The 13,315-nt window shown below is 37.8% G+C and overlaps 1 protein-coding gene across 9 annotated transcripts in view; it reads left to right on the top strand.

Moving 5' to 3' along the window:
* The window catches only part of IGSF1 (immunoglobulin superfamily member 1), a 444,083-nt gene that overhangs the window by 323,585 nt on the left and 107,183 nt on the right, over window positions 1-13,315 (top strand). The window contains exons 1-2 of one of the 9 annotated variants that reach the window (XM_059910643.1): window positions 6,431-6,541; window positions 6,793-6,898. The exons of 7 other annotated variants lie outside the window; for them this stretch is intronic. The gene's annotated coding sequence lies outside the window, so the exon portion shown is untranslated. Of the gene's footprint in view, window positions 1-6,430; window positions 6,542-6,792; window positions 6,899-13,315 lie in introns of those variants that run through there. One more of the 9 variants, XM_059910640.1, reaches the window with a different exon arrangement.

Raw genomic sequence — 13,315 nt, 5'->3', positions numbered from 1 at the left:
TTATTAAGTAGTATATTGTGTAACCTCCATGTGTTTGTATTTTTTACAGATCTTTTCCTGTAATTGATATCTAGTCTCATAGCGTTGTGGTCGGAAAAGATACTTGATACGATTTCAATTTTCTTAAATTTACCAAGGCTTGATTTGTGACCCAAGATATGATCTATCCTGGAGAATGTTCCATGAGCACTTGAGAAAAATGTGTATTCTGTTGTTTTTGGGTGGAATGTCCTATAAATATCAATTAAGTTCATCTTGTTTAATGTATCATTTAAAGCTTGTCTTTCCTTATTTATTTTCATTTTGGATGATCTGTCCATTGGTGAAAGTGGGGTGTTAAAGTCCCCTACTATGATTGTGTTGCTGTCGATTTCCCCTTTTATGGCTGTTAGTATTTGCCTTATGTATTGAGGTGCTCCTATGTTGGGTGCATAAATATTTACAATTGTTATACCTTCCTCTTGGATCGATCCCTTGATCATTATATAGTGTCCTTCTTTGTCTCTTGTAATAGTCTTTATTTTAAAGTCTATTTTGTCTGATATGAGCATTGCTACTCCAGCTTTCTTTTGATTTCCATTTGCATGGAATATCTTTTTCCATCCCCTCACTTTCAGTCTGTATGTGTCTCTAGGTCTGAAGTGGGTCTCTTGTAGACAGCATATATATGGGTCTTGTTTTTGTATCCATTCAGCCAGTCTGTGTCTTTTGGTGGGAGCATTTAATCCATTTACATTCAAGGTAATTATCGATATGTATGTTCCTATTCCCATTTTCTTAAATGTTTTGGGTTTGTTATTGTAGGTGTTTTCCTTCTCTTGTGTTTCTTGCCTAGAGAAGTTCCTTTAGCATTTGTTGTAAAGCTGGTTTGGTGGTGCTGAACTCTCTCAGCTTTTGCTTGTCTGTAAAGGTTTTAATTTCTCCATCAAATCTGAATGAGATCCTTGCTGGGTAGTGTAATCTTGGTTGTAGGTTTTTCTCCTTCATCACTTTAAGTATATCCTGCCACTCCCTTTATATGCAATCTTGAAGTGGAAAGGCCTTTCTAAGGAAGATGCGAAACCCAGAAAACAAAAAGTTTGATAAATCTAACTACATACAACATTTTAAATGTATTTTTTTGCATGAAAATACAATAAACAAAGTCGAAAAACAATTCTGAAGAAACATCTTCAATAAATCTGATCCACAGTGGACTGTTATTTAATATGTAAAGATCTTTTACAAATCAATAGGTAAAAGAGAAAACACATAAATAGAGAAATGAATAAAGCCCATAAATACACAGTTCACTGAAAAACAACTACACATGGCCAATAAGCACAGAAAAATATGTGTAACCTTACTAATAATTAAAGCAACATAAGTTAAAATGATAATGAAACACCATTTCCCTCCATCAGATTGGAAAATATCAAAGGCTAAATAATGTCTAGTGTTGGTAAGGATAAAGACATGAGCATTTCATACCTTGTAGGTGAGATTATCAATTGGTGCAACCTCTTTGGTGCGCATAATTTTGCAATATCTATGAATATGAAAAATGCATTTATCCTTGACTCAAAAATTCTCATTTTAGAAATTTATTTTATGAAAATACTTTTACAAGTATGCAAAGGTATACATATACAAATTCATTGCAGCATTATTTGTACCAGTGAAAAATTGGGATGAAGCTAAAAGCCCATTTTTACAGGATCAGATAGTGTACATTCATATATTGAAACAATATTCATTCAGTTTAAAATATAATGATTTTCAAAGCTTATTGAGATTAAAGAAAAAGTAAGGATCACAGTGGAGTATACCATGTCTTTCCTTTTTTGATTAAAAAAAGATATATATACATACATATGTTTGTATGTGCAGAAGTAGACTGGCTTTCCTTGTTACACCCTTTTGTACTCTTTGAAACTTTTTGTATGAAGTGCCTGTATTACTTTTTCAATAAAAAATACCTAATCTATGAAAGATACCTATTTTAGGTCTTTTTTTAAAAGCTTACTTATCTCATCTCTCATTTCTTCTCTTGTTCTTATCTCAGGCTCTATTTGCCAGTTATCACTGTTGTGCCAGTAGGGCCCTGCAGGGAGCTGATGATAATCGGTGGCTTGCTCCCTTTCATAACACAGTCCAGCAATCAACAATTCAATTTCCTTGTACCAGAAAGGCCCTCAGTTGTTGTTAGTATCCAGGAAAGTAACTTCTCCCAAACCCCAAAATTTTAGGGGGCAGAATGTATTTCTCAAACCATGAAGGTTAGGACATACTGCATTTCTTGGATGGTAGCAAACTAGTACACCCAATGCTCTTGGGTTCTTTACTGACTCTCCAGCAGATGCCGCTCTCCTCAGTACCTTCAACCATGTTGTCATCCCTTCCTGGAATGCCCTTCTTGCCTAGCTGGCGCTGCAAACTTTACCCATCCCTCAAGATTCAAGTCCTCTTAAATTTGTTAATATGGTTTATCACATTGATTGATCTGCATATATTGAAGAATCCTTGCATTCCTGGGATAAACCCCACTTGATCATGGTGTATGATCCTTTTAATGTGCTGTTGGATTCTGTTTGCTAGAATTTTGTTGAGGATTTTTGCATCTGTGTTCATCAGTGATATTGGCCTGTAGTTTTCTTTCTTCGTGACATCTTTGTCTAGTTTTGGTATCAGGGTGGACATGGGAGCAACCTAAGTGTCCATTGATAGATGAATGAATAAAGAAGATGTGGCACATACATACAATGGAATATTACTCAGCCATAAAAAGAAATGAAATTGAGTTATTTGTAGTGAGGTGGGTGGACCTAGAGTCTGTCATACAGAGTGAAGTATGTCAGAAAGAGAAAAACAAATACCGTATGCTAACACATATATATGGAATCTAAAAAAAAAAATAGTTCTGAAGAACCTAGGGACAGGACAGGAATAAAGACACAGACATACAGAATGGACTTGAGGACACGGGGAATGGGAAGGGTAAGCTGGGACGAACTGAGAGAGTGGCATGGACATATATACACTACCAAAGGTAAAATAGATAGCTAGTGGGAAGCAGCTGCTTAGCACAGGGAGATCAGCTCGGTGCTTTGTGACGACCTAGAGGGGTGGGATAGGGAGGATGGGAGGGAGACGCAAGAGGGAGGAGATATGGGGATATATGTATATGTATAGCTGATTCACTTTGTTATAAAGCAGAAACTAACACACCATTGTAAAGCAATTATACTCTAATAAAGATGTTAAAAAAATTTTTTTAAAGGAATATTACTCAGCCATAAAAAGAAATGAAATTGAGTTATTTCTAGTGAGGTGGGTGGACCTAGAGTCTGTCATACAGAGTGAAGTAAGTCAGAAAGAGAAAAACAAATACCGTATGCTAACACATATATATGGAATCTAAAAAAAAAAAAAAAGTTCTGAAGAACCTAGGGGCAGGACAGGAATATAGACGCAGACATAGAGAATGGACTTGCAGACACGGGGAGGGGGAAGATAAGCTGGGACGAAGTGAGAGAGTGGCATGGACATATATACACTACCAAATGTAAAAAATAGCTAGTGGGAAGCAGCTACATAGCACAGGGAGATCAGCTCGGTGCTTTGTGACCACCTAGAGTGGTGGGATAGGGAGGGTGGAAGGGAGACGCAAGAGGGAGAGGATATGGGGATATATGTATACGTATAGCTGAGTCACTATGATATACAGCAGAAACTAACACACCAGTGTAAAGAAATTATACTCCAATAAAGATGTTACAAAAAAAAAAAAAAGATTCAAGTCTCACTTTTCCTCCAGGTTGACTTTCATGATTATTTCAACCCTGCTCAGAACACCGTTCTTTTCTTCCTCTGACTTTGTGTCTTACTTTCTTAAAAAGATAATAGATATTCCAAATAGTTCTTTCATAAAACATTTTTCTTAAGTGTAACCAACATATAGGAATTAACTATATAATGTTATTTAAGTTGCACTGGTTTTAGAGTTAATTAGAACAGGGTTCAACATTCTTACAGAACTTTAGGCAAATTATTTAATTTTTCTGTGTCTCAACATCTCCATTTTTAAACTGTGGCTAATAATATCTACCATATAAGGATATCATTGGTATTAAATGTAAAGTGACTTGCACCATACCTAGTACATCATAGATAGTCAATTGATCTTAGCCTAGGAGCATCTCTTTCTCTGACCAATTCCTTTACTATCACTGAGAAAAGATTAATAAACTTGAGGCTAATAGACCCCAGAATGAAATTTAAAGTATATATTGTGGATTTCTTTCTTTACTTTCACTATATATAGATTTTTGGTTTTCTTAATTTATCTCCCTTTTTTATCTCAAGGCCTATTTGTGTTCTGAATCTACTACTCATCATCTCTGTGACCTTGGACTATTTACTGAATTTATTAGAGCCTCAGTTTTTCCATCCTAAAACAGGGTTGATAATGCTGTCCTTACAGGGTTGTTGGGAAGTTTAAATGAGATTATGTATGTGAATGTGTAAAGTGGTAAAGTGCTACAACAATCTGAAGTGTTCTTATTAAATGTTCATGGAGGGTGAGATTTTAAAGTGAAAAAAAGCCTTTGGAGTCTCAATGATTTATTTTGCAGTTCAGATTGATGTGTCGTTTTTAGTTGGTTCAGAAGCCATATTTCCAGCTGTCATCCATCAACACTTTGGCCACTGCCTGTTCTTGGCTGCCTGTCTACATGGAATTAGTTATCCTTCCTAGTACAGCCTAGTTTTCTCCAGACAAAATCCCTTTTCCCAAAGACAGAGATCCTCTCGCTGACTGTTTTCAACGGACAAACCCCTTCTTTTGAATCTACGTCATTCTTTCTTCTTTATTTTTCGGTCTTAGAGATGTTGAAACATTTTTAAAAATTAATTAATTAATTCATCAACTCAGTCCACAGATATGTATTGGGCACCTACTATGTGCTAGATCTAGTGTCTAAGATTTGGGGCTACAGAAGTAAATAACTCACATTCCCAGCCCTCAATGACTTTACAGTTGAATAGGGGCACATGTGTAAACAAATGCTTACAATTCATTTTTTATAATAAGTAACAATAAAAATTTTTACCAGCTACAGAGACAGCACGTTCAGGAAAAACTTCCTGGAGGAGGTGTCATTTAAGTTTTGAAGGATGAATTATATTTTGGCAGATAAGGAAGGGAAAGATATTTCAAGCAGAGGATACAGTGCATGAAAAGGTATAAAGTTATGAAGCAGCACTGCTAATTTAGAGAATAAATTTCTGAATTATGAAGAGTGGCATGAAGAGTGTTAAGAGATGAATCCCAGGCCAGATCATGGAAGTCACTGTAGCCATGCAAAGGGGCTTGAGTAGAGGTGACCACAAGAGGGTAGAGTTTCAAATAGAAGAGCTGCATAATCAGTCTATAGCAGTGGTTGTCAACCCTCATTGTGCATCAGAATCATGTGAGGATCTTCAAAAATATGGATGTTCAGGCCCTACCCATGAAACTCTTGCTTAACTGATCTATTTTGAAACCCAGATTTTGACATTTTTATTGTCCTTTGGTGTTTTTAAGGTGCATCCAGGGTTGAGAAAATGAGCTTAGAGTTCTAGGGGACCATTTTAATGATAATTTGGAGGATGCACTGGGGATCCAGGAAGGCCAAGGCCATAAGTGAGCAGACCATCGAGGAGCAGAGAGCTATTGCTATAGTATGGGTGAAATAAAACCTAGAAATATGTGACAGATAAACCTAGTGATATGTTAAAAAGATAAACTGTCACCTTCCCCAAGGAAATTATTAGCTTCATAAAAACTGGAATCATGTTTCATAATTTTTCAGTATTGGGCATATATAACTGTAGTAAGTACTCAATATATATACATATACGCAAATACACACACACACACACACACGCACACACACACACACACACACACACACACACACACACACTGGGTGGCTTAAACAACAGAAATTTATTACTCACAATTCTGGAGGCTGAGAAGTTTAAAATTAGGGTGCCAGTATGTTCAGGTTCTGGTAAGAGCCCTGTTTCTTGTTTGTAGATGGCCACCTTCCCATTGTGTACTCACATGGTAAAGAGCAGACAGAAAGAGAGCAAGGTTTCCTGTCTCTTCTTATAAGGGTACTAATCCCATCCATAACAACTCCACGCTCATGACCTAATTACCTCCCAAAAGTCCCACCTCTTAATACCATCACTTTGGGGGTTAGGAGTTCAACATATAAATTTTGGGGAGCCACATTCAGTTGATAAGTATATATATGTAATAAATAAATAAATAAATAGTTAATTGAAATGGTTTAACCATTTAAACTTAAAATGGTAAATTTTAAGTTATGTATATTTTCCCACAGTAAAGAATTGGAGAAAAAAATATACAGATTATGTGGATGAAGACACAGACAAATGATCAAACAGGCAGATGACTCAAAGCTGGGTATAAGAAGAGAGGAATACAGGAATGAGAGCTGAAAAAGATGGATAATAGAATCAAGATAGTAACAACTATCAAGATAATGGAATGGTAAATAGAAATTAATTAATAATTTCACAGTTCTCCTTAAAGATTCAGAACATCAAGTACACATATACAGGATGATTTGTCATGACAGCAATTGGTGTAGAGATGCCCTGGGGTTTTACACTTGCTCCCAGGCTGATGTGAGGCAAGGGTATGACACAGTTGCTAAATAAAATCATGTAAGTTGAGCTATCAATAATAGAATATGAATGTCTAAAAGAACAGAGGTTTGAGTCTAACAGTTCTTTATACAGGTCAAGCCATACCTGGAGCACTGTGTTAACTGAAAAAGGGAAACATGTCTACAAGAGAGCCACCAAGATGGGGAAAGCTTAAGAAGTCATTTCTTCTGAGACATTGGTGAGTCTGTTGTATCTGTCTAATCATGGTCTGCTTGAGAAGGGTTGCCCGGAAAAGATAAAGCAGATTGGGTAGGTGAATAATCTGTGTTGGGGCTTCCCTCGTGGCGCAGTGGTTGAGAATCTGCCTGCCGATGCAGGGGACACGGGTTCGAGCCCTGGTCTGGGAAGATCCCACATGCCGCGGAGCAACTGGGCCCGTGAGCCACAACTACTGAGCCTGCGCGTCTGGAGCCTGTGCTCCGCAACAAGAGAGGCCGCGATGGTGGGAGGCCCGCGCACCGCGATGAAGAGTGGCCCCCACTTGCCGCAACTGGAGAAAGCCCTCACACAGAAACGAGGACCCAACACAGCCAAAAATAAATAAATAAATAAATAAATAATTTAAAAAAAAAAAAAAAGACACATAGATTTACTTAAGCAAGTGTCTTATTGAAATTTAAAAAAAAAAAAAAAATAATAATCTGTGTTGGTTATCCAGAAACCAAGAAGCAAAAAGTTAAAGGTTAAATAGTCCGTAGGGTTCTCAAGAACTAGACCCAAAGGGTTAACAGTGCAAAGTTCCCAAGAGCCTAGGCAGCAGCTGTGAGGCAGGCCCACTGCAGCTGCTGCTCAGGGTTTAGCCCCAGAGCACTCCCCTTGTTGCTTCTGCCACTGTCTGCCAAAGCCAGGGTAAGGTCTTGAGAATTTAGAGGTTAAAAGACATAAAAGGAACACATAAAAGAAAACTCCCTTCAAAATCTATAGGGCTGGATGGCAATTATTACTATGCCCAGTTTACAGATGAGGAAATTAAGGCTCAAAAGTCACAGAAAGCAGCGGGGTTGGTGGTGGTGGTGGTGTGATGAATTGGGAGATTGGGATTGACATATATACACTAATATGTATAAAATGGATAACTAATAAAAAAAGAAATGGAATTCAAATCCAGGTTATCATTCATTCATGAGTTCATGTAATATTTATTGACATCTACTTATGCCCAGCACTGAGACTACAAAGGTGAATAATACATAGTCCTTGCCTTTAGGATACTTAAAAATACCTTAAAACAATGCAATCAGGATTCAAATAGCGGATTTTACATTACGTTATATATTCATGTGCTGGAGGACTGTAGCTTAAGTGGAGCTGAAGTGTAGAGCACATGGAGGGAATGATGGGAAGTACATCTGGAAAACTGATTTGGGGCCAGATTGTGTTGGCCTGAAACTGCTATGCCAAATTGGATGGACTTTCTACTGTATACAGTGGAGAATTATAAACATTTCCAAAGCAGAGGAATTACATGGTCAAATTCATTTAGCAAGATAACTTTAAAAGCAGGTGGAAGATGGACTGGGGGGAGCTAGGAAGAAAGATAACTAAAGTTACTATTACAATAACCCATATAAAAGAGTATGAAGACCAGAACTAAGGCAACAACAGTAGACACATGCAAGGATGGGGATAAACAGATGTGAGAGATTTCTGAGAAGTTGAATTAGTAAGGTTTTGTGACTGATTAGACATAGGAGGTAAACATAAAAAAGCCAATGATGATGATGAATTGGTAAAACATTAGACAATTAATGGAAATGAGAGATACAAGGAGAAGGCCAAGTTGAAAGAGGTAGAAGATATTTGGTTTGGGATACATTCTCTGATATCGAGGAGAGAACATCCAGTAAGCAGCTAGAAACAGGACTGAAACTGAAGAGAAACATTTGGGTTAAAGTTATGGAATAGGGGTCATCAGCACTTTCAAGTTGGTTGATGTTTTAAGAGGAGAGGAGGGCAAGGAGAAAGAGAAGGAGGGGAGAGGGAAGGGAAAGGAGAGAGGAGGGAAGGGAAAGGAAGGAAAGAGATTCATGAACAATATGCACAGACTGTCATAGTGTAACTGTAAATTAAATTGATACAAATGAGTGAATGAAAGAATCCCAACATTAAAGTTTGGGTAGAAGAAAAGTATCCAGCAAAAGATTGAAAAAGAATGGTGAGAGAATTAGAACCTCCTAGAGGGAGTGGAGTTGTGCATGCCAAGAAAGAATAAAATTTTGAGACTGGAATTGGATGGAGAGAGGACTAAAAAGGCTATGGCAGATTGCCTTGGGGGACTTGGGATCTAGTTGAGGGCCTTAATTCAGTTATTCATAGTAGCAACATATGTGTGATTGTTAAAAGACTCCAGAGAGAGTAAGGAAGGAAAATAGGTATATAGAGAAAGAAACAATCAGAGAAGCTTCCTCTGAAAGAGAGCATTCTGAGCTGGAACTTAACAGAGAAGAAGCTTGGATTACTGAGAGGAAGAGAAATGCACATAAGCATATTGGTCAACATAAGGGCACAGAGACTGGAATGGACTCAAATAGAGTGAGAAGTTGGAATATCCCAAATAGTTGGGTTAAGCAAACCCATATATACCCATGCATACTCATTGTGACATCATTATTGGCCCAGTGTCTCAGTCTGATCACAAAGAGATTGCATTATCAGTCAGCATCCTGGTCTTTTATTTTCCCATCAGGCTCTGCTCCCCAACACATCCCAGGGACTGCATAACAGTGTCAAGATGGTGGTGTCACTATTATTCAACATAGTTTTGGAAGGTTTAGCCACAGCAATTAGAGAAGAAAAAGAAATAAAGTAATCCAACTCAGAAAAGAAGAAGTAAAGCTGTCACTGTTTGCAGATGACATGATACTATACGTAGAGAATCCTAAAGATGCTACCAGAAAACTATTAGAACTAATCGATGAATTTGGTAAAGTAGCAGGATACAAAATTAATGCACTGAAATCTCTTGCATTCCTATACACTAATGATGAAAAATCTGAAAGAGAAATTAAGGAAACACTCCCATTTACCATTGCAACAAAAAGAATAAAATACCTAGGAATAAACCTACCTAAGGAGACAAAAGACCTGTATGCAGGAAAGTATAAGAAATTGATGAAAGAAATTAAAGAAGATACAAACAGATAGAGAGATATACCATGTTCTTGGATTGGAAGAATCAGCACTGTGAAAATGACTATACTACCCAAAGCAATCTGCAGATTCAATGCAATCCCTATCAAACTACCACTGGCATTTTTCACAGAACTAGAACAAAAAATTTCACAATTTGTACGGAAACACAAAAGACCCCACAATGCCAAAGCAATCTTGAGAAAGAAAAACGGAGCTGGAGGAATCAGGCTCCCAGACTTCAGACTATACTACAAGGCTACAGTTATCAAGACAGTATGGTACTGGTACAAAAACAGAAATATAGATCAATGGAATAGGATAGAAAACCCAGAGGTAAACCTTATTTTTGATAAAGGAGGCAAGAATATACAATGGAGAAAAGGCAGCCTCTTCAATAAGTGGTGCTGGGAAAACTGGACAGCTACATGTAAAAGAACTAAATTAGAACACTCCCTAACACCATACACAAAAATAAACTCAAAATGGATTAAAGACCTAAGTGTAAGGCCAAACACTATAAAAATCTTAGAGGAAAACATAGGCAGAACACTCTATGACATAAATCACAGCAAGATCCTTTTTGACCCACCTTCTAGAGAAATGGAAATAAAAACAAAAATAAACAAATGGGACCTAATGAAACTTAAAAGCTTTTGCACAGCAAAGGAAAACATAAACAAGACGAAAAGACAGCCCTCAGAATGGGAGAAAATCTTTGCCAATGAAGCAACTGACAATGGATTAATCTCCAACATTTACTAGCAGCTCATGCAGCTCAATATCAAAAAAGCAGGCAACCCAATCCAAGAGTGGGCAGAAGACCTAGGTGGACATTTCTCCAAGGAAAATACACAGATTGCCAACGAACACATGAAAGGATGGTCAACATCACTAATCATTAGAGAAATGCAAATCAAAACTACAATGAGGTATCACCTCACACCTGTAAGAATGGCCATCATCAAAAAATCTACAAACAAGAAAGGCTGGAGAGGATGTGGAGAAAAGGGAACCCTCTTGCACTGTTGGTGGGAATGTAAATTGATACAGCCACTATGGAGAAAAGTATGGAGGTTCCTTAAAAAACTAAAAATAGTACTACCATATGACCTAGCAATCCCACTACTGGGCAGATACCCTGAGGAAACCATAATTCAAAAATAGTCATGTATCACAATGTTCATTGCAGCTCTATTTACAGTAGCCAGGACATGGAAGCAAACTAAGTGTCCATCGACAGATGAATGGATAAAGATGATGTGGCACATATATATAATGGAATATTACTCAGCCATAAAAAGAAACGAAATTGAGTTATTTGTAGTGAGGTGGATGGACCTAGAGACTGTCATACAGCGTGAAATAGGTCAGAAAGAGAAAAATAAATACCATATGCTAACACATAAATATGGAATCTAAAAAAAAAAAGGTTCTGTAGAACCTAGGGGCAGGACAGGAATAAAGACACAGACGTAGAGAATGGACTTGAGGACACGGGGAGGGGAAGGGTAAGCTGGGACGAAGTGAGAGAGTGGCATGGACTTATATATACTACCAAATGTAAAATAGATAGCTAGTGGGAAGCAGCCACATAGCACAGGGAGATCAGCTCGGTGCTTTTTGACCACCTAGAGGGGTGGGATAGGGAGGGTGGGAGGGAGACACAAGAGGGAGGAAATATGGGGATAAATGTATATGTATAGCTGATTCACTTTGTTATAAAGCAGAAACTAACACACCATTGTAAAGCAATTATACTCCAATAAAGTTGTTTAAAAAAAAAAAGATGGTGCTGTCTCATCCTTCATGACTTAATTTTTGCACTTCAGCCAGAGAGAGAATACAATTGTTACTGGTTGAAATCCCCACTGTAAGTTTTGTAAATGTGGACAGTAAAACCAAGGCTGGAAATAATTGGAAAAGTGTTGTGGAAAGAGAACCTTAAATGTCAAGCTGTGAAATGGGAAATTAATCCAGTAAGACTGGGAAGAAATATGAGTATATTGAGAAGGGAGTGACACAGTGAGAACTTTGCTTCTCGATTGGGAAACAGAAACAAAACTGATTCTCAGGGTCCTTATCCTTTGGGTTTCAATTATTAAGTGAAAACTACACCAAGATTGGGCCCTAGATCTGACCCCTTTCTTGCTATCTATGCGAATATGCAAGTTACAGCAAGGAAAAAAGGCAAGAGTGGAAGATGTAGTATACCTGTTCTCTTTACAGCCTCCTGGGTTCTGCAGCCTTCCTTTTCTAGCTTCACTCAATTTCACTGTCCTTTCCCATAATTTGGTAACCAGCCCTTATGAGAGGGAATTTAAAATCCATAAATGTGGAACAAAGAGCATTTTTTATGCCATAAAAGATCATTGAGGTTGAACAGAGACATTAGAGTTAGCATTGACAATCACAAGTTGAGACCCTCACCAACCTGAAGGCAAGGTACTGTGCCAGAAGATCTCTCAGATTAAATTTCTGTCCAGATTGCTGAGTCTGTGTCTTGCGAGTCCTGTCCTAGATGCCTTTTGGAAACCATGGGAGAGAAATTCCAGTGTAGTGGCAAAATTCTTTCTCCAAGGGATGACTGATCTTCCTCAACATTACCTTTGGTTTAACCCCTCTCTTTGGACTGTTCATCGTCTTGTATACTGTCATCATGATGGGGAACCTGGACATGGTCATTCTCATAGGGATTAGTCTCAATTTATCTTTCAGTTTTGCCTAGATTTTGGCCATTCAATTTCTCCATTCTCAAATTTCTAGCAAAGGTGTTTTCCAAGCCTGGGCTACCCTTCTCTTTCTGAGGTCCTAAAGCACAATGAGAATCTTAAGCATCTTGTGTATCACAGCGTTCTTTCTCTTAACATGAATGACCTGTGATGACTTTGTCACTATCTGTGGCCCTTTATTCTCCCTTGTCACTAGTCCAAGAGATTCAACTGACCATCAACTCAGGAGTCCTCCCAGCTCTTATATCCCACCCCTCCTTCTTCAGTTCTCACTTCTGCTCACTTCGGTGCCATTCCTCCCAAGTTCAAGCTGATTTCCAAAACATGATTTCCAGCTTTGAACTCCCTGATTTCACTAACTGCAATACAATTCTTCTCAGCCTGTGCTATGGAATCACCTACCTCCACCCCACGATCCTGACATGGTTACTTCCTGGGAAGAGAGAGGGTATTTTCTGGTTCTACAGTGAGATGATCTCCATGCCAAAACAAAAGATCTGGAGAAAAAAGTTTTGATAGAATTTTTTTCAGAATTCCATCCATCATTCTTTTCCACCTGTTCAGATGAATCTTTCATTAAAAGTTTTGAGGTATCACTAGTCTAGTTCATTAAAAGTAAACAACATTTTACAATAGTCCCTTAATGTAGACTATATATTTTATGAAGGCCAATGAAGTAACACATTTCATATCAAAGGCATTGCTTTTAATACACTACCATTAATGAAATATTT

Source organism: Balaenoptera ricei, chromosome X, assembly GCF_028023285.1.
Source record: "Balaenoptera ricei isolate mBalRic1 chromosome X, mBalRic1.hap2, whole genome shotgun sequence".
In the NCBI taxonomy this organism is placed as follows: Eukaryota; Metazoa; Chordata; class Mammalia; order Artiodactyla; family Balaenopteridae; genus Balaenoptera; species Balaenoptera ricei.
This window is presented reverse-complemented; position numbering and strand designations above follow the sequence as displayed.